The following is a 23,692-nucleotide window of genomic DNA, read 5'->3' as shown; positions in this document are numbered from 1 at the left end:
AAAGAAAAGAAAAGGAAGAATCAGAAAGACATTTTGAAACTTTTTCAGAAACCCTAAATCAAAGAGAAGTAATTTTTGAAAGAAAATTAGGGAAAACGTTTAAGAACTCAAGTAGAGCACAAACATAGCATAGATTTTTTTTAAAAATAATCAGAGAACCTCGAGTAGCTGGGGTTTTAGAAAAACCCTAGAATGAGAAAGGCTTGGAAAAGTTTGATCTTGAGTCGGAGAGGTTAGAACCAGGCTCGAAATGCTTTGGATGTGTCGGAGTAAGACCAGAAAGGTCTCAAAATCATGGAACTGAGAGGATATGAATGGAGATCATTGAGGTCAGACCTCAAAACTTTGAACCCCAAACGTTTGTGAGTGGAGGGAGATGAGTACAAGCCATCCATGGCCTGAGAAGCCATGGATTCCGTTGAGGTTGTGGTCGGAGAGGATGAGAGAGGCTAGGGTTCCAGGAACCTTCAAGAGAGTTTGAGAGAGGGAGAGTATTCAAAGGTGGCCAACTGATTGAAATGAGGGGATTAGGTTAGGGTTGGGGAATTAAAAAGGCAAGGGACGATTGAAAGAAGGATCAGGCGGGTTAATTGGTTGGGTCGGGGGTCGGGTTAAAATTGAAATTGGACCGGTCCAAATGGGGGTCAAGATTGGGTCAATTGGAGGGTCAATTTTGGCTATAATTGAAACAAATTGGAGTTATATATTAAATAGCCAGTTTTTCCCTTTTATTTTACAAAAAATAGTAAAAATGATTTTGAAAATAAATTAAAAGAACTTGATTAGTTAATAATACATAAATATTAATTTAAAAATACTGGAACCAATTTATGATTATAAAAATGCTATTAAATCTTAAAGTAGGCTAGAATTGCAATTATATGCAATTTAGCTTTACAAATACCAAATAAATTTGTAAAAATATATAAAAATTAACTTAACTATATTTTGGTATAATATGGGAATAAAATAAATTATTCACCAAAATAGATAATTTTGGAAGTAATTATTGCTTTTGTACTGCTAAAATGAACAATAAATTGGTTTTAAAAATCTTTTAAAAATTGGAAAAAATACTAAAATACTTTGGCATGCTTATATATGCGTACATATGTTATTTTAAAAGTATTTTGTATATATGAAAAATATACAGGAAAAAATTGAGTATCAACAATACCCTTCCGGGAGTGTGAAAAAGGAGGTGTGACATTAATCATAATTTCATAAACTTTTATGCTGATGTAATTCTATTAAAGACCTGTTGGAAATTTGAACAACTTCTAAGAAAGATTGCAAAGAGCTACAGAAGGACAATAGCACAATAGTTATTCAGTATGCTATTGCTCAAGAATATTCGTCAATTACAATTTGCAGCGATATGAGCATTAGTGTTTACATGGAATTGGAAAAAAATCAAGTGTAGGGATGACAACACCCTAACTATGTGTGTCGTTTGCTAAAAAGACTATAAATGCAAGCACCTCCAGTGTCGATGTTGCTATAGTTTCATCAGAAATTGCACAATTTGCAACCCGTGATATGATCAACACTTTTAATGTGCAAGAAAGAGATAACACCTATAATGACTCGACTGGTCATGTTGTGTATTCCATTCCCTTTCCCCTATTTTCTACCTCTTCTATGTTCATTTGTAGTTATTTGAATTACCGAGATAGTTGGATTGGTTTTGGGGAAGTTTCAGAATGAATTGGGACACTTAGTCTCAAGGTTAAAAGCTTAAGTTGAAAGAATTGACCGGAGTTTGACTTTTGTGTAGACGACTCTGAAATGGTTTTTTGATGGTTCCAATAGCTTCTTATGGTGATTTTGGACTTAGTAACATTTTTGGATGTTGATTTGGAGGTCTGTAGGTCGATTTGGTGCTTTTTAGCGAAAGTAGGAAAGTTGAAGGTTTAAAAGGTTGAGAGGTTTGATCGGGAGTTGACTTTGTTGATATTGAGTTCATATTTCGGTTTCGGGAGTCGGAATATGCCCATTTTGTCATTTGGGACTTGCATGAAAAATTTGAGGTAATTCAGAGTTGATTTGGTATGGTTCAGCATGAGTTTTAGAAGTTGGAAGTCCATTAGTTTCATTAGGCTTGTATTGGGATGCGATTCGTGGTTTTGGTGTTGTTTGATGTGATTTGAGGCTTCGAGTAATTTCATATCATATTTTAGGAATTGTTGGTATGTTTTATGGAGCTCGGGGGCCTCGGGTGTGATTCAGATGAGTTGCGGATCATGTTTGGACTTAGAGAAATGGCTGAAGGATTGCAGGTTCTGGTGCAATCACGCCTGCGAAGGAATGGACGCAGGTGCGAGGCTGCAGAAGTGGCTTAGTGATCGCAGGTGCGGTCTAGGAAGAGGTTGGGGAAAAACGCAAGTGTGAGGGTATTTCCGCATCTGCAAGCCCGCAGTGCGGGCATGTGAGTGCAGAAGTGAAGGGGAGAGGCTACATAGGAAGTTCGCAGATGCGGACATTAGGGTACAGGTGTGCGTGCGTAGATGCACAAAGGAGACCGCAGAAGCGGAATGTTGCTGGAATTTCGGGGACCACAGATGCGGAAGGAGTCCGCAGAAGTGGACTCGCAGATACGATGGAATGCCCGTAGAAGCAAATGGTCGGGCGCTTGGAGGGAGCCACAGATGCGGTCACTGTTATGCAGAAGCGGGACCACATATGCGGTTAAGTGATCCGAAGGTGTGAGAAGCGCTTGGAAGAAGGTTTTAAAATGAGGGTTTGTTCATTTTCTCATAGTTGGAATTTTAGAGCTCGGTTGGAGGCGATTTTTAAGAGGCTTTTTGCTACGATTGAAAAGGTGAGTAAAAATTGTTCAATTTTGTTGGAAATATTGATTACCCATTGATTATTACACCTAGTTTATGTGAATTTAAAGTGAAATTTGGGGATTTTGGGCTATGTTATTGGAGAGTGATATTTGGTGATTTGAGGGTTGATTTGTGGATGAAATTAGTATGGTTGGATTCGTGATTGAATGAGTGTTCGAAATTTGTGAATTTTGTCAGGTTTTAGGGTGCAAGCCCGAGGTTGACTTTTGGATTGACTTTGCATATTTGATTTAAGACTGGATTTATCATTTGGAATTGTTTCTAATGGTTTATATTGATAATATTAAGTTGCTTTGGCTAGATTCGAGTTGCTCGAAGACCGATTCATGTGGTAAGGGCTTTTTAGAGTATCGATTTGTGTGCATTGAGGTTTTTAACATATCTAAACTCGGACTTGAGGGTACTCAACCCTGGAAACTAAGTTATATGAGAGGTATTGGGTGACGTACGCGCTAGGTGATGAGCGCGTGTGCGTGCACCAAACTGTTCATGATTAGAGATGGGTTTTAGGCTATCATGGGATTGTTTTGCTATCATACCTTGTCATATCCATGTTTTCTAAAGGTGTACAATCAATTCAGCTCTGCTTCATGTTAGAAATCATGTCTAGGTTATGTGTTATTCATTTGATACTTGATAGGAGTATTTTTGCTGTTTCTAAGCTTTTTGCCTTAATTGTACACATACTCTCAGTTGTGATGCTACATCCGTGTATGATATCTCTACCTCAGTACGTTCTTATTTGATTCCTCACATGTTGTTGATGCCTCAAATGTGTAACATTGTTGAAATTGAATATTGTGAGATGTGGTTAATTGAGACTTGACTAGTTGATGATTGAGTTTGGCCCATAGTGCAGATTTGGTATTGATTTTTAGGTGACGCGTACACCAGGCTCATATTGGGCTAAGTGTAATTGTTTTGGGGCGACATATGCACCAGGCCCCATTATATGGGCTATGTGATTATAATTTCGGCGGGATCCGCCCCTCCGGAGTCTAACATACCAGTAGTGGGCGCAAACATAGTGTTTTATATACGTTCTTGATGATGGGCGATTATGCCAGGCACTCATACAGTGTCAAATATTGATGTGTGGTTAGTCTTAATGGTTTCACTATGATATTATTGGTGTGATATGTATATTTGACATGTAGGTATAGAGATGTACCTTCCTCATACTAGTTGATAAATGAAGTGTCGTATATATGTTGGGCTTAAATTGTTATACTTTGAAAGCATGCCTAAATTTCTGAAATATGAACAAGCTGAACATAATATCATTATGATACTTGTATTGTTTCCTTTATATTCTGAACTGTCAAATGGTTATTGATATTGGTCACTGACTGTTGTTTCTGAGCTTGTCATTAGTTTTAACCTAAGGTTAGTATTGTTACTTATTGAGTACGTGGGGTCGGTTGTACTCATACTACACTCTGCACTTGGTGTGCAGATCTAAGTACTTCTGGATAAAGTGATCTCTAGAGTTATGTTGCTACCAACTTTTGGGAGACTACAAGGTGGCTGCTATACCGTCTGTAGACCTTAAAATTCTATTTCATTATTATTATTATTATTATTATTATTATTATTATTATTATTATTATTATTATTATTATTATTATTATTATTCCTATTCTACTATTCAGACAGTTGTATTGAGAATTTGCCCTTGTATTTTGATACTCAATAGTGCTCATGTACTCATTGACACCAGATCTTTGGGATGGTTATAGTAGTATTATTGTTACTTTTTCAGCTATTTCATGATATTTATGCTGTTGAGATTATTAAACCTTGTCTTATCAAATTTGTTGTTCTCATATGCCTGTTGGCTCGCCTAATAAGTAGTGTTAGGCACCATCGCGGCTCTAGTGGGAGTTGGGTCGTGACAAGTTGGTATCATAGCACTAGGTTGCTTAGGTCTCATGAGTCATAAACAAGTTTAGTATACTCTTGCGGATCGATACATAGACATTTGTAATTATCTTTGAAAGGCTACCGAACTATTATGAAACTTCACTTTCTTGCATTCTTATCGTGTGAATTTGTTATTTCTGAAGTTTGAACCTTGACTCTTCTATTCTCTCACAGATGGTGAGGACACGTGCAACTAGATCAGGTGGACGACCACCGGTACCACCCGTTAGGCCCACGAGAGGTCGGGGTCACGATAGAGCCTGAGGAGAGTCTCGTACTACAACCAGAGTAGCACCTGTGGTGCCACTAGTTTCTACGGCTGAGGGGAAGGTACTAGATATTGTTGAGTCGGTGGGGCCATCTCAGGCACCGATAGTGCCTACCATTATTCCTGGCCTTCAGGAGGCCTTAGCCTAGATTTTGACTATGAGCATCAGTTTTGCTCAAGAGGTTTCAATTCCAGTTACACCGGCTATCTCACAGGCTGGGGGAGTTGCCCAAATTCCTATCGCTCATACTCTAGAGAAGCTAGCTCATGGTCATCAAACACCCGCGGTATTACTAGTTCAGTCGATGACTGCTGCTCGGACCGAGGTTGGTCCACCTATGTGTGATGAAGAGCATAAGAGGTTGGATCGTTTTGGGGGACTTAAGCCTCCGAAGTTCAGCGGAGATGAGTCAAAGGGTGCTTAAGATTTTCTAGATAGGTGTCAACGGATTCTTTGCTCGTCCAGTATTTTGTAGATCAGTGGATTTGCATTTACTACTTTCTAGCTCACATGGGCAGACTAAAGATGGTGGCAGGCTTATGAACTGAGTAGGCCAGTTGGCGTAGCACTACATACATGTCATGAGTTTTTAGTTATCTTCTTATAGAAATTTGTCTCACAGACTCGCATAGAAGAGCTACGTAGAGATTTTGAGTAGCTACGCCAGGGAGCTATGATTGTGATTCAGTATGAGATGGGATTCGTAGATTTGGCCCATCATGCTATAAGGTTAGTTCTCACTGAGAGAGCAAGAGAGAGATATGATCATGAGGTTCATTGATGGCCTCAATTATGGTTTACATTGCAGTTTGGCTCGAGAGACCGAGATGGATGCGAGGTTTGACTAGGTGGTTGAGATTGCTAGGCACTTGGAGTAGGTTTGTAGGCTTGATTGCGAGGAGTGGGAGGGCAAGAGGCCCCGTGGTTTAGGTGGTTTCAGTGTTACCTCGAGTGGAGGTCAGTCATATCCTAATAGAAGTCGTCCTTATAGGCCCGCTCAGATTGCTCGCTAGGTTCCTCTTGGTTCATCAGCTAGCCAGTTCAGTCATCTTTCATTGTACTCCTAGCTTAAAGCTCATACCGTACTCCATCAGTTCAGGGTTCATCAGTACTGAGTTCTTCCAATGATTATTCTAGTTCTCGGTGTCCGATTCAGGTCCCACAATCATTTTCGGTTTGAGGTTGTTATGATTGTAAAGAGTTGGGATGTGAGGAAGTATTGTCCCCGTTATTATAGAGGTCCAGTGTAGTAGAGAGGCCAGACTATGACTCTTGCACCAATTTCTACACCACTCATTCAGCCAAATCGGGGTGGAGATCGTGCGGGTCGAGATCGCCCAGAGGGGGAGGTCAGTCAGGTGGTAGTTAGGCTCATTTCTATGCATTTCCCTCCATACCAAAGGCAGTTTCTTCTGATGCTATGATCACATGTATTGTTTCAGTGTGCCATATGGATGCTTCAGTATTATTTGACCTTTGTTCCACTTATTCATATGTGTCATCATACTTTGCTCGTTACTTGGATATGCCTCGTGATTCCTTAGTTATGCTTGTTCATGTATCTAGACCAGTGAGTGATTCTATTATTGTGGATCGTGTATATTTGTCATGTGTGGTGACTATTGGGGGTTATGAGACCAAAGTTGATCTTTTATTTCTTAGTATGGTTGATTTTGCCATGATTTTGGGCATGGATTGGTTATTGCCATGCCACTCTATTCTTGATTTTCACGCTAAGACCGTGACATTGGCAATGCTGGGGGTGCCGAGATTGGAGTGGAGAAGCTCCCTAGATTATGTTCCTAGTAGGGTGATTTCACGTTTGAAGGCTCAAGGGATGGTTGAGAAGGGATGTTTGGCATATTTGGCCTTCATGAGGGATGTTAGTGCTGATACTCCTTCCGTTGACTCAGTTCCAGTAGTGTTGCACCCTATGTTGCCCAGGTGAAAACAAGATTCAACTAGTGGTGTGATGACCCGACCGGTCGTCTTAAGAATTAATACCTCGATCCCCTATTAACTACTTTCCCCGTGATTGTTTCTGCTGTTGTGAGTTGTCGGAAGGAATTATTTGGAGTTTCAGAGAGTTTTGGGACACTTAGTCCCTAAATAAAAGCTTACATTTTGAAAATTTGACCGTAGTCGGAACAGTGTGAAGACGACATTGGAATGGAATTTCGATGGTTCTTTCAGTTTCGTTGGGTGATTTTGGATTTAGGACCGTGTCCGGATTGTGTTTTGGAGGTCTGTAGTTAATTTAGGCTTGAAATGTCGAAAGTTAAATTTTTGGAAGTTTTCGGTAGAGAGTGAGATTTTGATCCGAGGGTCTGAATGGAATTCCAGAAGTTAGAGTAGCTCCATAATGTTGAATGTGACGTGTGTGAAAAATTTCAGGTTATTCGGACAATGTTTGATAGACTTTTTGATCGAAAGCGTATTTTGAGAGTTTTTGAAGTTCTTAGGCTTGAATCCAATGTTAAATTTGTGTTTTGATGTTGTTTTGAGCATTACGAAGGTTGGAACAAGTTTGAATGATGTTTTAGGATTTGTTGGCATGTTGGTTGAGGTCCCGGGGGCCTCGGATGAGTTTTGCGTGCCTAATAAAAATTGAATTGGACTTAGGAAGAATTTGAATTGCTGAACCTGTCATAACCGCACCTGCGTGTATGGGACCGCAGGTGCAGTGCCACAGAAGCGGCTAGGTGGCCGCAGAAGTGAGTTTGGGCCAAAGCTCCTGGACCGCAGGTGCGGCTGGGTTTTCGCAAATGCGGTGCCGCAGATGCGGCCAAGCGACCGCAGAAGCGGACCTAGCCCGTTAAGTGATTTTCGCACCTCTGATGCCTTCTTCCGCAGGTGCGCTCCCTTGACCGTAGATGCGGTAATCGCTGAGAAAAAATATGAAATTTCGAGGGTTTAGTTCAAAAACTTGGAAATATCAAATTGGAGCTCGGGGTAGGGCGATTCTATTAGGTTTTTTTTGAAGAGAAGATCATTGGATTCGGGCCATTTGGAGTCGAGTACTCATGGCAAGAGCGTGGTTTCGGGTTGATTTTGAGCTAGTTTTAGGTAAGTGGCTTGCCTAACCTTGTGTGGGGGACATTTCCCTTAGGATTTGGTATTGTAGTATTTGAAATGCCTTGTACGTGAGGTGACGAGTGCGTACTTGTGCTAATTGTTGAAAAACACGTTTTCACTAAAGTAGCTTTAATTGTGTTTTCCTTTCCTGCTTACTCTACTTGAAATTTAAGCCCGCTGTTAGCTTAGAAAAACATGTTTAATCGACTTAATTGCTTTATTGCTTAAACTACTTTAGTTGTATTATGTGAACCATGATAGGTTAGAATTACCTGTTTTACTTGGTACAAAATTTAGCTTAATTGAGTATTCTTTGTGTTGTCTCTATGTGTTTTACCTTGGGACTACGGGACGACATCCCGGGAGATCCCCTGCACATATTATGATCTAAGTTGAGGTGCGGGATATCGAGAGATCCCTAGCACATATATTGAGGATACCAAGAGATCCTCGGGATACCAAGAGATCTCTGGCACATATTGAAGGTACTAAGAGATCCTCGGGATACTGAGAGATCCCCAGTTACTAGCTTTGTGATGAATGGTATTCCTAGTGATTTTCTAGCTTATGTGAGAGATGTTAGTATTGATACCCCTTCAGTTGATTCAGTCCCGGTAGTACGAGATTTTCCTGATGTGTTTCTAGCTGATCTTCCGGGTATGCCACCTAATAGAGATATTGATTTTGGCATTGATCTGTTGTCGGGCACTCAACCCATTTCTATTCCTCTGTATCGTATGGCTCCTCCTGAGTTGAAGGGAGGATAAGTTACAGGAATTGCTTGATAAGGTTTTTATCGGCCCAATGTATCTCCTTGGGGTGCTCCTGTCTTGTTTGTGAAGAAAAGGGATGGTTCTATACGTATGTGTATTGATTATCGCCGGTTGAACAAAGTTACAGTGAAGAACCGTTATCCTTTGCCTCGTATTGATGATTTGTTTTACTAGCTATAGGGTGCACAAGTGTTTTCTAAGATTGACTTGCGCTTAGGTTACCATCAGTTGAAGATTCGAGATCCAGATATCCCGAAGACTGTTTTCAGGACTCGGTATGGTCATTACGAGTTCCTTGTTATGTCATTTGGGCTGACCAATGCCCCAGTAGCCTTTATGCATTTTATGCACAGTATGTTCCAGCCATATCTTGACTCATTCGTCATTGTCTTTATTGATGATATTCTGGTGTATTCCCTGAGTCGGGAACATCACGAGCAACACCTGAGGATTGTGCTCTAGACTATGAGGGAAAATAAGTTGTATGCTAAGTTCTCAAAATGTGAGTTTTGGTTGGATTCCATGGCATTCTTAGGCCACGTGGTATCGAGTGAGGGTATTCAGGTGGATCCGAAGAAAGTAGAGGCAGTGTAGAGTTGGCCCAGACCATCCTCAGCTACATAGATCCGTAGTTTTCTTGGCTTGGCGGGTTGCTACCGTCGTTTTGTGGAGGGGTTTTCATTGATTGTAGCCCCTATGACCACACTGACCCAGAAGGGTTCTACGTTCCAATGGATGGAAGAGTGTGAGGTGAGCTTTCATAAGCTCAAGACAGCTTTGACTACAGCCACAATTTTGATATTGCCTACAGGTTCGGGGTCTTATACTATCTATTGTGATGCCTCGAGGATTGGCCTTGGAGCAGCTTTGATGCAGTATAGTAGGGTGATTGCCTACGCGTTCAGACAGTTGAAGGTACATGAGAAGAATTATACTATCCATGATCTCGAGCTAGCTTCCATTGTTCACGCCTTGAAGATCTGGCGTTATTATTTGAACGATGTCCCTTGTGAGATTTATATTGATCATCATAGCTTACAACACCTGTTCATGCAAAAGGATCTAAATTTGCGCTAGAGGAGGTGGTTAGAGTTTCTGAAGGACTATGATATCACTATTTTGTATCACCCGGGCAAGGCCAATGTGGTGGCCGATTCCTTAAGTCGCCGGGCAGAGAGTTTGGGGAGTTTGGCTTATTTACCAGCATCGGAGAGGCCTATGCGATCGGTGTTCAAGCCTTATCCAGCAAGTTTGTGAGATTGGATCTTTCGGAGCCTAGTCAGGTTCTAGCTTGCATGGTTTCTCGGTCTTCCTTATTTGATCGTATCAGGGAGCGTCAGTATGATGACCCTCATTCACTTGTCCTCAAGGACAAGGTTCAGCATGGTGATGCCAGAGATGTGACTATTGGTGATGACGGGGTATTGAGGATGTAGGGTTAGATTTGTGTACCTAATATGGATGGGCTTCGGGAGTTGATTCTAGAGGAGGCCCATAGTTCGCGGTATTCCATTCATTCGGGTTCCGCGAAGATGTATCAGGATTTGAGACAAACTATTGGTGGAGGCAGATGAAGAGAGATATAGTTGGATTTGTAGCTCGGTGCCTCAACTTTCAGCAGGTAAAGTATGAGCACCAGAGAACGGGTGGGTTGCTTCAGCAGATAGAGATCCTGGAGTGGAAGTGGGAGTGGATCACCATGGGCTTTGTAGTTAGGCTCCCACAGACTTTGAGAAAATTCGATGCTATTTGGGTGATTGTGGATTGGCTGACCAAGTCCACGCATTTCATTCCTGTGTGTACTACTTACTCTTCGGAGCGGTTGGTGGAGATTTATATCCGGGAGATTGTTCGTCTGCATGGTATTCCAGTTTCCATCATTTCAGATAGAGGTACTCAGTTCACATCACGATTCTGGAGGGTCGTTCAGCATGAGTTGGGTACTCGGGTGGAGTTGAGTATAGCATTTCACCCTCAGATGGGCGGACAGTCTGAGCGCACTATTCAGATTCTTGAGGATATGCTCCGTGCGTGTGTGATTGAGTTTGGAGGGTCTTGGGATCAGTTCTTGCCATTGATAGAGTTTGCCTACAATAACAGCTATCAGTCCAGCATTCAAATGGCATCGTATGAGGCTTTATATGGTAGGCGGTGCAGATCCTCAGTGGGTTGGTTTGATCCGGGTGAGGCCAGATTATTAGGCATAGACTTGGTTCAGGATGCTTTGGAGAAGGTCAAGGTGATTCAGGATAGACTCCGTATAGCCCAATCCAGACAGAAGAGTTACGTGGACCGGAAGGTTCGTGATGTTTCCTATATGGTTGGAGAGCGGGTTCTGCGTCGGGTTTCGCCTATGAAGGGCGTTATAAGATTTGGGAAGAAGGGGAAGTTGAGTCCGAGGTTTATTGGCCCTTTTGAGATATTGAGGCATGTTGGTGAGGTTGTTTATGAGCTTGCCTTACCTCCCATCTTGGCAGGAGTTCATCCAGTATTTCATGTTTTGATGCTCATGAGGTACCACGGTGATCCGTCGCACGCGTTGGATTTCAGTTCAGTCCAGTTGGACAAGGATCTATACTATGTTGAGGAGCCAGTGGCAATATTGGATAGGCAGGTTAGAAAGCTGAGGTCAAAGAACATTGCGTCAGTGAAGGTTCAGTGGCGAGGTCAGCCGGTCGAGGAGGTGACCTAGGAGACCGAGTAGGATATGTGCAGTCGTTACCCTCATCTTTTCAATACTTTAAGTATGTCTCTATGCTCGTTCGAGGACGAACGAATGTTTAAGTGTAGGAGGATGTGACGACCCGACCGGTCATCTTAAGAATTAACGCCCCGATCCCCTATTAACTGCTTTTCCCGTATTTTTTTCAGTTGTTGTGAGTTTTCGGGAGGAATTATTTGGAGTTTCATAGAGTTTTGGGACACAGTCCCTAAATGAGAGCTTAAGTTTTGGAAATTTGATTGTAGTCGGAACATTGTGAAGACGGCCTCAGAATGGAATTTCGATGGTTCCGTTAGCTCCGTTGGGTGATTTCGGGTTTAGGAGCGTGTCTGGATTGTGTTTTGGAGGTCCGTAGCAAATTTAGGCTTGAAATACCGAAAGTTGAATTTTTAGAAGTTTCTGGTTCGAGAGTGAGATTTTGATCCGAGGGTGGGAATGAAATTCCGGAAGTTGGAGTAGCTCCATATGTTGAATGTGACGTGTGTGCAAAATTTCAGGTTATTCGGATGATGTTTGATAGAATTTTTGATCGAAAGCATATTTTGAGAGTTTTTGAAGTTCTTAGGCTTGAATCCAATGCTAAATTGGTGTTTTGATATTTTTTTGAGCGTTCCAAGGGTTGGAACAAGTTTGAATGATGTTTTAGGATTGGTTGGCATGTTTGGTTGAGGTCCCGGGGGTCTCGAATGAGTTTCGAGTTCTTAACAGAAATTGAATTGGACTTAGGAAGAATTTGAATTGATAAACCTGTCATAACCGCACCTGAGTGTGTGGGACCGCAGGTGCGGCGTTACAGAAGCGGCTAGGTGGCTGCAAAAGCGAGTTTGGGCTAAAGCTCCAGGACCGCAGGTGCGGCTGGGTTTTTGCAAATGCGGTGCCACAAATGCGGCCAAGTTACCGCAGAAGCAGACCCAACCCGTTAAGTGATTTTCGCACCTGCGATGCCTTCTGTCATAGGTGTGGGACCGTAGGTGCACTCCCTTGACCGCAGATGCGGTAATCACTGGGCAGAAATATGAAATTTTGAGGGTTTAGCTCAAAAATTTGGAAAAATCTAATTGGAGCTCGGGGTAGGGCGATTCTGTGGGGTTTTTTGAAGAGAAGATCATTGGATTCGGGCCATTTGGAGTCAAGTACTCGTGGAAAGAGCGTAGTTTCGGGTTGATTTTGAGCTGGTTCGAGGTAAGTGGCTTGCCTAACCTTGTGTGAGGGACATTTCCCTTATGATTTGGTATTGTGGCAATTGAAATACCTTGTACGTGAGGTGACGAGTGCATACTTGTGCTAATTGTTGAAAAACCTGTTTTCACTAAAGTAGCTTTAATTGTGTGTTCCTTTCCTGCTTACTCTACTTGAAATTTAAGCCTGCTGTTAGCTTAGAAAACATGTTTAATCGACTTAATCGCTTTATTGCTTAAATTGCCTAAGTTGATTATGTGAAGCATGATAGGTTAGAATTACCTGTTTTACTTGGGACTACGGGACGACATCCCGGGAGATCCCCTGCACGTATTTATGATCTGAGCTGAGGTGCGGGATACCGAGAGATCCCTAGCACGTATATTGATGATACCAAGAGATCCTAGGATACCAAGAGATCCCTATCATATATTAAGGATACCAAGAGATCCTCGGGATACCAAGAGATCCCTGGAACATATTGAGGGTACTAAGAGATACTCAGGATACTGAGAGATCCCTAATTACTAGCTTTGTGATGAATGGTATTCCTAGTGATTATTTTTGCCTCTGTTTCAGTTGTTGTCATCCTTATTATCCTGTATTAATTCTTATTGTTATATTTCAATTGTACTGCTTTATCATATACTGTCATGCCTTATGTTTCATTTAATCTCTGTAGGGCCCTGGCCTTCCTCGTCACTACCCGACCGAGGTTAGGTTTGGCACTTACTGAGTACCATTGTGGTGTACTCATGCCTTTTCTGTACATATTTTTCATGTGCAGATCCAGGTACCTCCACTCAGACTTATCACGTTTGAGACGAGGCGCTGTAGAGACTCCAAGGTATATCTGCCGCGTCCGCAGGCCGAAGAGTCCCTTTCTACTCTCCCTTTTAAGTATTAGTCCTTTTGTAATTTCTTTCCTTTGTTAGATATTCTGGAGTTAGATACTTGTACACATTCAAGGGCTTGTGATCATGAGATTCCGATTTTTGGGAAATGTATTTAGCTTTCGAGAGTTGATATTGTGTATGCCGAGCGACACTTTTAAACATTGTTTTATTTCACTATTTCGGTTTTTATTATTTCTTCCGCAAGTCGGTTTATTTTCCTCATTGTTAGGCTTACCTAGTTGTAGAGACTAGGTGCCGTCACGATGGCTCACGGAGGGCGAACCGGGGTCGTGACAAGTGGTTCTTCTGATGTTGATCAAAGTGAGTAGCCACCTAATATTTGAGGTATATTAGAGTACCTATGTGTTTATTATACTATTGGTCTACTAACTGATGAGATTTGGGTAAGGGTTCTAGTTATTATAAGGGTAAGGTGTTAGGTATCCCTTAAAATCTACCTGAGGTATCTCCTTAAAACTTAGGCTAGGTTCGGGGAATTAAAGATCTATATTCTGCTTAATTTTGTGCTTAAAGTCTATGGCATATTCTAGGTCTTGTTCAAAGTCTACTATTTTTGAAAGAAAGTTGTATATGTACTTTAAAAAAGAATTATAGATTTTATAAGGTTATAAATTAAGAAGGATTTTTGAAATGTTCATATGAAAGTTGAGAAAAAACTTATAAAGTACATCTATGTTTCTGAAAGAAGGTTTAATTGTTTTATATCTTAAAAAGGTGGCTGTTCATGTAACTTTGTGAGATATAAGATCACTAGAAAATATGTCATAGTTATACCTTTTGTAAAATTGGTTTCAAACGAAGTTATTCTTTTGAATCTCATTGAAGTTTATTAGTTCGCAATTACCAGCCCTGTTGGTTTTGTTTCTTGAAATCAGCCTTCTAAAACATCCTTTCGATTCTGATTTTTCCCAAGGAAGGTCATTTCGCTTTTCAAATCTATTCAAACTCAAGAGCTTTATAAGGAATAAACTGGTTAAATAATAAAGCGAAGTCTTTTATTTTATTAAAATAATAAGTGATCAAAGCATCAAAGTGTTATAGTGAGTATGATATAAATTGTAATGACCCGACCGGTCGTTTTAACTGTTATAGCCTCTCTATTACATCTCGCGTTTTTGCACGTTAAAATTTCATTTTCAGTTAACCGACGTAGACTCGGGGATGAGGTCATCTCGACGTTAACGTACATACGCTATTTACAACAAGCGATAAATAAGTGTTATAAAGGATAAAGGGATACACGAATTAAAGAAAACGAGTTTCGTTAAAAGTGGCCAATTTGGAATAAAATACGGGTCTAGCGATAATACCCGATAATTATGAACTAGTACCATGCAAGGTACCATATGGCTACGGTAGTATAATATATAAAGTATATATGAAGTATTTTAAGAATAAATAGATTTTTAAGTAATTTATGGTAATTTTTAAATTATGCGAGTAATTGATTAACTACCGGGTAACGAAACATTACCCAATTAACTAATAAGTGGATAAATTAATAAAATCACCCCCAAGGAAAAACGTGGCAGCCCCCCCCCCAGTCTAACGTGACTCATTGTTCACCTTTACATGTGTCATAAAAGTTTTAAAAGGCTATTTTACAAGTCTTATGAAATGAAGACTCTTGTGATTTTTATCTAAACATTCAGCCTTTGGTTTTTAAACCAACAACGTAAGCCAAACATTCTGCCTTTGGTTTTTAAACCAACAACGTGAGAAAGCAGAATGATTTTCAAAAATTTCAAGCATTCAATAATTCAACTCCTTAGCCAATCTTTGTTCAAAAATGTTAGATGCCAAATTCGTCCAATTTCAATTTCAATCCAAGCCAAAAACGCTAGAAGTAGATCCAAGTATAAATTTCGTTCAAGAATTTCGCATAAGCAGATTCGTTTAAATAATTCAAGGAACAGGTATATTAAGGCTAAGCTCTTCTTTCATTTGGCATGATCTCGTTATTACACAAGTTTGATAACGAGGCATAAAGAAAAATTCATATTCCGAAATTTACGTATATTTGGCTAGTCTCGAAAATTACGTATATTTCCTAGTTTTGTAAGTTACAATATTCTCCTTATTGGGACTTCATATTCAATTGAGTATTTTTTTCTTCCACTCAAGAGAGCAGAGAATTTACATATATACAGTATTAAAAGTTTTTTCATTACCATTGAGTATAATCGATGGGCAGGCCCCTATTGGGCAACCTCTGATTAGATGGTAAGTTATATACCGAGCCTACTGTGGTCGAGCGCCTATAAGTGAGCCCAGCATGGCCGAGATATAGAGCCTAGTATGGCCGAGCGCCTATGAGCGAGCATACTACGACAGAGTACTTATATATACCGAGCCTTATAGTGACGGACAACTATTTTACTTACTATATTGAGAGAGTTGAGTTAGTATCAGCAGGTAAGCATATCTTCAGATTATCTTTGACTCTCAGTTACTTTCAGTTATTATATTATCAGTTAAGTTTCAGCTTTCAATTATTTTGTTGTCTTGCATACTCAGTACATTTTTCGTACTAACGCCCTATTTCACGGGGCCTGGGTTTCATGCCCACAGGTGCGGTAGGCAAGCTGAAGGTCCCCCTTCTTAGGATCCTTGATCAGCGGGAGTTGGCGTGCTCCATTTGATCCGGAGCTGCTTTGGATGTTGGTACGATACGTTTGTATATATATATATATATATATATATATGGGTATGACGTGGCTTAGTCCCGTCTTTGTTCAATTATGTTTCTATTAGAGGTCTGTGGACATTATGTCTAGTTGGGATGTATGTGGCCTTGTCGGCTTTCAGTTTTAGATGTATAGTTGTCTATAGTAGCCTTGCCGTCTCGCCCACTGTATTCTGCATGTATACGTTACATATGCCTTGATGGCAGTTTTCCTTCACGTATGTCAATTTCGTAATGTAGTAGACGTTATATAGATTCATATCCTAGATGCATGTATAGGGGTGTTTGACAGGTAGGACTCAGGCACCCGTCGCGGCCCATCGGTTTGGGTGGTGACAAAAGTGGTATCAGAGCAGTTCTGTCCTAGGATTGTCTACAGACCATGTCTAGTAGAGTTTTGTTTATGGGTGTGTCGTGCACCACACTTATAGACAGGAGGCTACATGACATATCGGATGTTATCATCTCTTCTTATCTTAGATTGTGCAATATGAGCATTCGTGTTCCTAATGATGTGTTACATTTTTAGCGATGCCTCCGAAGTCTACAGCCTCTAGCACGGGTCAGAAGGCTACAAATGTGTTAGAAAGAGAGATAAGTTATACTATGGATTCAGACCCATCGGAGATCATGGGTTCTATTGAGGAGGATCCATTTGAGTTATCCGTTCGAGTTGTTTCGACCACTTCGGTAGTAGGTGGGGTAAGAGGAGTTCCGACCTCGCCAAGGCCTTAGTTTCACAGCCCGTTGATCTTGGTATGAGGGGAGTAGTGCATAGATTGGCACAACCAGGATTCCCTCAGGCTCAAAACTATGTCAAGGTATTTGAGGACACTAGCTCTTCTGAGGTTCCGGATAGTCCATAGTCTTGAGAGTTTGTCAATCAAGGTTCGTCGGTGTATGTTATGGGATACGCAGAGGAAGAAAATAGTATTTGGGCCAAGAGGAGGAAGTTAACTGATAAGGATATGAAGATTCCGCTTCAAAGTGTGTCTGATCGAGGTTCTTATATAGGACGGGGCAAGGACCCTCTACTATAGACTTCCTCCAAATGTCAATTTTTGGTTGGTGAGTTCCACCTCTTCTTGGAATATTACCAAGTCAGGGTTTTAAATGTGTTTGGTTGTGTTTATGAGGATGTAGGGAGCCCCGTCCCGACTTGTATATATTATGGTTATGCCTACTTAGAAGTTTTGCAAACATTATCCTATATATAGTTTTGGGTATGACATTTCTACGGCTTGGTCGACCCCTATGTATATAAACCCTTTTTCTAAATTAGTTATGCAAGTTATGTTTTAATATTGATACCTATATATACGAATGTGGCCCGAAATGACCCATGATAGATTTGAGAATAACCAAGGATAAGGTACGTGGTGCTAGACTGGGTAGAACTTGATATTATAATAGGTATGAGTTGATTAGTCTTTTGTTATGCTAACATCAAGTATAGATCAAAGGTGGTTTGATTTCAATTTCCAGGAGAGCCTGTTTTAGAATGGAAAGGTAATACCACATCGCCAAGAGGTAAATTTATCTCCTATCTCAAGGAAAGGAAGATAGTCAGAAAGGACTATATTTATCACTGAGTTCGGGTTTGGGATGTGGAAGTAGAGTTACTAGCCATTCAGTTCATCCCTGTGGTGAATGTGTTTCCCGATGAGCTTCCGAGTCTCTCACCAGAGCGAGAAATTGAGTTTTTCTATTGACCTACTACCAGATACTCACCCAATATCTATTCATCCCTATAGAATGGCCCCCGCAGAGCTGAAAGAGTTAAAGGGACAACTAAGGGACTTGCTTGAAAAAGGTTTTATCAGACCTAGTACGTCACCGCGGGGGGCACCTGTGTTGTTTGTGAGAAATAAAGATGGTTCCTTACGAATGTATATTGATTATAGGAAACTGAATAAACTGACGATCAAGAATAAGTACCTGCTCCCAAGAATTGATGATTTATTTGATCAGTTGCAAGATGCCAAGTATTTCTCAAAGATAGACTTGAGGTCCGGTTACCATCAGGTAAGGGTTAAGGATGAAGATGTTCCGAAGACAACATTCAGGACTAGATATGAGCACTTTGAGTTTTGGGTTATGTCGTTCCGTCTGACCAATGCTCAAGCTGCATTCATGGATTTAATGAACCATGTGTTCCGGCCTTTTTTAGATATGTTCGTAATTGTATTTATTGACAATATATTGGTATATTCTCGTTAAAAGTCTGAGCATGCACATCATCTGCATACTATGCTCAGAGTTCTATAAGAAGGGAAGTTGTATGCAAAATTTTCTAACTATGAACTCTAGTTGAACTCCGTAGCTTTCCTTGGACATATTATTCTAGGTAAAGACATCCGAGTGGATACACATAAGAATGACGCAGTGAAGACTTTGCCTAGACCCACAACACCGATGAAGGTTCGTAGCTTCTTTTGGCAGGTTATTACAAGAAACTTGTAATGAAATTTCTTCTCTTCTAAGCACCTTTGACCAAAGTGGTATGTGGTTTTTTGCTTGATGTTCTGGAATAACATAAGAAAATCTATGGTGCAAGCAGGTTGAAGAAAGGTTGCGAATGAGTATAAATAAATATGTGTAGGTCACAAGCTAAAGTATGGTAGAGCGACAAGGTTCTAGGAAGACAGGAGGAATGATAAGAAAAGATGAGTAAAAAGGTAACAAGAATGGATAAGTCCTTGGGAATAAGTTCATAAGAGAGCTAATGGTTTCTCTAAGTTATAGGAGGCTCAGTATAGCTCGAATGAACTCAAAGGAGTCAAAGACTGGTAACGTTTAGAATAGATGAAATGTTGCCCTAATAGTGGGATAAGGGCGCAATTGTGAGGGATAAAAGATGAAGTTTGGGCCCCCGAAGAGAGGAATTTCCTGAATTGTACAAGATTAGGATAACCATGTAAGTTAACTCAGAAAGGAACTAGGTTTCAATGGACCGACGCTTGTGAACAGAGTTTTCCAGGCCTTAGAGGACAGATTAACTTCAGCACCGATTCTAGCACTTCTAGAAGGGACCGATGGTTACGTTATCTATTGTGACGCTTCAGGCATTGGATTGGGTTGTGTGCTAATGTAGCATGGTAAGGTTGTGTCTTATGCTTCTATAAACCTAACAAAGCACAAGGAGAACTACCTGATCCACGATTTAGAGTTAGCCGCACTGATTCATGCACTAAAGATGTGGAGGCACTACTTGTATGGCATTCACGCTAATATCTATATGGATCATAAGAGCCTCCAGTATATCTTCAAGCAAAAGGAATTGAATCTTCGTCAAAGGAGATGGTTGGAGCTACTTAAAGACTATGACGTTGATATTTTATACCATCCAGGGAAGGCGAACATAGTAGCCGATGCCCTCAGCCGTAGATCTATGGGTAGCCTATCGTATTTACAGCAAGAAAAGAGGGGAATAGCCCATGAGGTTCATCAACTAGCTAGTCTTGGAGTTCGGATACTGGACTTAGGTGACATTAGAATTACTTTTCAAAATACGACAACATCCTCTTTAGTAACTAAAGTAAAGGAACGCCAGTACGAGGATCCTGTGCTAGTTCGTTATAAGGATACCACCCTTTAGAAGGAGAAGACACCGTTTGAAATTACACAAGATGGGGTCCTCAAATATCGAAGACGATTGTGTGTGCCTAATGTTGTATGGCTGCATCGGCAGGTTATGGGACAAACTCACTATTCTCGTTATTCTATCCATCTAGGAAAAACAAAGATGTATCATGATATCAAGGAAGTGTATTGGTGGGACGGAATGAAAAAGGATATAGCAGAGTTTGTTGCTCAATGTCCTAACTATCAGCAGGTTAAAATTGAGCATCTAAACCCCGATGGATTATTGCAAGCTATGTAGATTCCGACTTGGAAATGGAAAGTAATCAATATGGACTTCATTGTAGGCTTACCTCGTACCCAACATAAGTTCGATTCGATATGGGTGACTGTTGATAGGCTTACAAAGTCAGCCCATTTTCTGCCCGTTAGAACTACATATTCCTCAAAGGATTATGCAAGGCTTTATATTAAGTAGATAGTACGACTGCATGGCGTCCCTGTATCTATTATCTCAGATAAAGGAGCTCAATTTATAGTTAACTTCTAGAGGTCCTTCCAAAAAAAGGGATTGGGGACTCAAGTAAGTCTTAGTACAACATTTCATCCCCAGACAGATGGACAGGCTGAGCATACTATTCAAACACTGGAGGATATGTTACGAGCTTGTGTGATAGACTTCAAAGGTAGCTGGGATGATCATCTGCCGCTTATTGAGTTCTCATATAATAATAGTTACCATTCCAATATACAGATGGCTCCATATGAAGCTCTTTATGGACGGAAGTGTAGGTTGCCTATAGGGTGCTTTGATATTGTGGAAACTACGTTAGTAGGACCAGAATTGGTACAGTAGGCAATCGAGAAGATTAAGCTTATACAGGGAAGGCTATTGGTAGCTCAAGACCGTCAGAAGGCTTATGCAGATAATCGATGAAGAGACTTGGAATTTCAGGTGGACGACTGGGTATTCCAAAAAAGGTACCATCGATGAAAGGTGTTATGAGGTTCAGAAGGAAAGAAAAACCTAGCCCTCGGTACATGGGACCATAAAGGATCATACGCGAAGTAAGCCAGGTAGTATATGAATTAGACTTGCCTTCGAACTTGAAGTTTGTACATCTGGTCTTTCATGTGTCTATGCTCCGTAAATGTATCGGAGATCCTTCCAGAATTGTGTTAGTTGACGACATTCAGGTCACAAAGCAGCCGTCATATGAAGAAACTCCCATTGCTATATTAGACGAATAGATTCGAAGATCGAAAACTAAAGACGTAGCTTCGGTGAAAGTACTTTGAAGAAACAATAATGTGGAAGATGTAACTTAGGAGGCCAAGGAAGACATGAGGTTTAGATGTTCGTACTTATTTCCTCCTCCAGACTGGGACATCATAATCATAATGTACGTGTATAAATTCTTGTGTTGGTTATTGTCGTTGGTCATGAGAGGCCATTGTCGTTATTAATAATTATGGTACTGTGTGTTGTTGGATTATTAAGCTTCTATAGGGAGAGTTGGTAGTGGTGTTGTTATAGAGGCGACCTTGCCAAAGTTATATAGATCACGAAGAGTTGATCATTCGAGGACGAATGTTTCTAAGGGGGGGAAGGATGTTACATCTCGCATTTTCATACGTTAAAATTTGTTTTCAGTTAACCGACGTAGACTCGGGGATGAGGTCATCTCAACGTTAACGTACCTACACAATTTATAACAAGCGATAAATAAGTGTTATGAAGGATAAAGGGGTACACAGATTAAAGAAACGAATTTCGTTGAAAGTGGCCAATTTGGAATAAAATACGGGTCGAGCGATAATACCTGATAATTATGAACTAGTACCATGCAAGGTACCATATGACCACGGTATTATAATATATAAAGTATATATGAAGTATTTTAAGAATAAATAGATTTGTAAGTAACTTGTGGTAATTTGTAAATTATGCGGGTAATTGATTAATTTCGGGCAATGAAGCTTTACCCAGTTAACTAATAAGTGGATAAATTAACAAAATCGCCCCCCAAAGAGAAACGTGGCAGCCCCCCTAGTCTAAGGTGACTCATTGTTCACCTTTACATGTGTCATAAAAGTTTTAAAAGGCTAGTTTACAAGTCTTATGAAAGGAAGACTCTTGTGATTTTTATCCAAACATTCAGCCTTTGGTTTTTAAACCAACAAAGTGAGAAAGCAGAATGATTTTCAAAAATTTTAAGCTTTCAACAATTCAACTCCTTAGCCAACCTTTGTTCAAAAACGTTAGAAGCCAAATTCGTCGAATTTATATATATACAGTATTAAAAGTATTTTCATTACCATCGAGTTATAATCGATGGGTAGGCCCCTATTGGGCAACCTCTGATCAGATGGTAAGTTATATACAGAGCCTACTGTATCCGAGCACCTATAAGCTAGCCCAGCATGGCCGAGATGCAGAGCCTAGTATGGCCGAACGCCTATGAGCGAGCCTACTACGGCAGAGCAGTTATATATATATATATATATATATATATATATATATATATATATATATATATATATATATATATATACCGAGCCTTATAGGCCAGACAACTATTTTACTTATTATATTGAGAGAGTTGAGTCAGTATCAGCAGGTAAGCATATCTTCAGATTATCTTTGACTCTCAGTTACTTTCAGTTATTATATTATCAGTTAAGTTTCAGCTTTCAGTTATTCTATTGCCTTACATACTCAGTACATTTTTTCGTATTGATGCCCTATTTCACGGAGCCTGCATTTCATGCCCGCAGGTGCAGGTAGGCAAGCTGAAGGTCCCCCTTCTTAGGATTCCTGATCAGGGAGAGTTTGTGTGCTCCATTTTATCTGGAGCTGCTTTTGATGTTGGTACGATATGTTTGTATATATATATGTATATAGGTATGACGTGGCTCAGTCCCGTCTTTGTTCAATTATGTTTCTATTAGAGGTCTGTGGACAGTATGTCTAGTTGGGATGTTTGTGGCCTTGTTGGCTTTCAGTTTTGGATGTATAATTATCTATAACAGCCTTGCCGGCTCGCCCACTGTATTCTGCATGTATACGTACATATGCCTTGATAGCAGTTTTCCTTCACGTATGTCAATTTTGTAATGCAGTAAATGTTATATAGGTTCATATCCTAGATGCATGTTTAGGGGTGTTTGACAGGTAGGACTCAGGCACCCGTCGCGGCCAATCGGTTTGGGTCGTAACACTCTCTCTCCTATTTATTGCTTATTCTATGTTTAATTGTGGTTATGTGACTTGGCGGGATGGTTGGTTTGGTTCCAGCGATGTTTCAGAATGAATTGGGACACTTAGTTCCAAGGTTGGAAGCCTAAGTTGAAAAAGATGATTGGATGTTGACTTATGAGTAAAAGACTCCAGAATGAACTTTTGATGGTTTTGATAGCTTCGTATGGTGATTCTAGACTTAGGAGTATGATCAGATTTTTATTTGGAGGTCCTAGGTCATTTAGGCTTGAATTGGCAGAAGTTAGAAAGTTGAGAAGTTTGACTGAGAGTTGACCTTGTTATTACCAGACTCAGATTTTTGTTCCGGAAGTTGGAATAGGTTCGTTGTGAGCCCAGTGAATCCCCCTATTTTTTCCAAGAGAGGGGTCATTTCTATGTTTCCAAAGCGAAACAATGCTCTTTCTTTGTCCTAGAACATTATGGCAGCTTCGATTAACATGTTGTTCGGTTGG

The sequence above is a fragment of the Nicotiana sylvestris genome, chromosome 11 (genome assembly GCF_000393655.2).
Source record: "Nicotiana sylvestris chromosome 11, ASM39365v2, whole genome shotgun sequence".
Classification (NCBI taxonomy): Eukaryota; Viridiplantae; Streptophyta; class Magnoliopsida; order Solanales; family Solanaceae; genus Nicotiana; species Nicotiana sylvestris.
Note: the sequence above shows the minus strand (reverse complement) of the source record.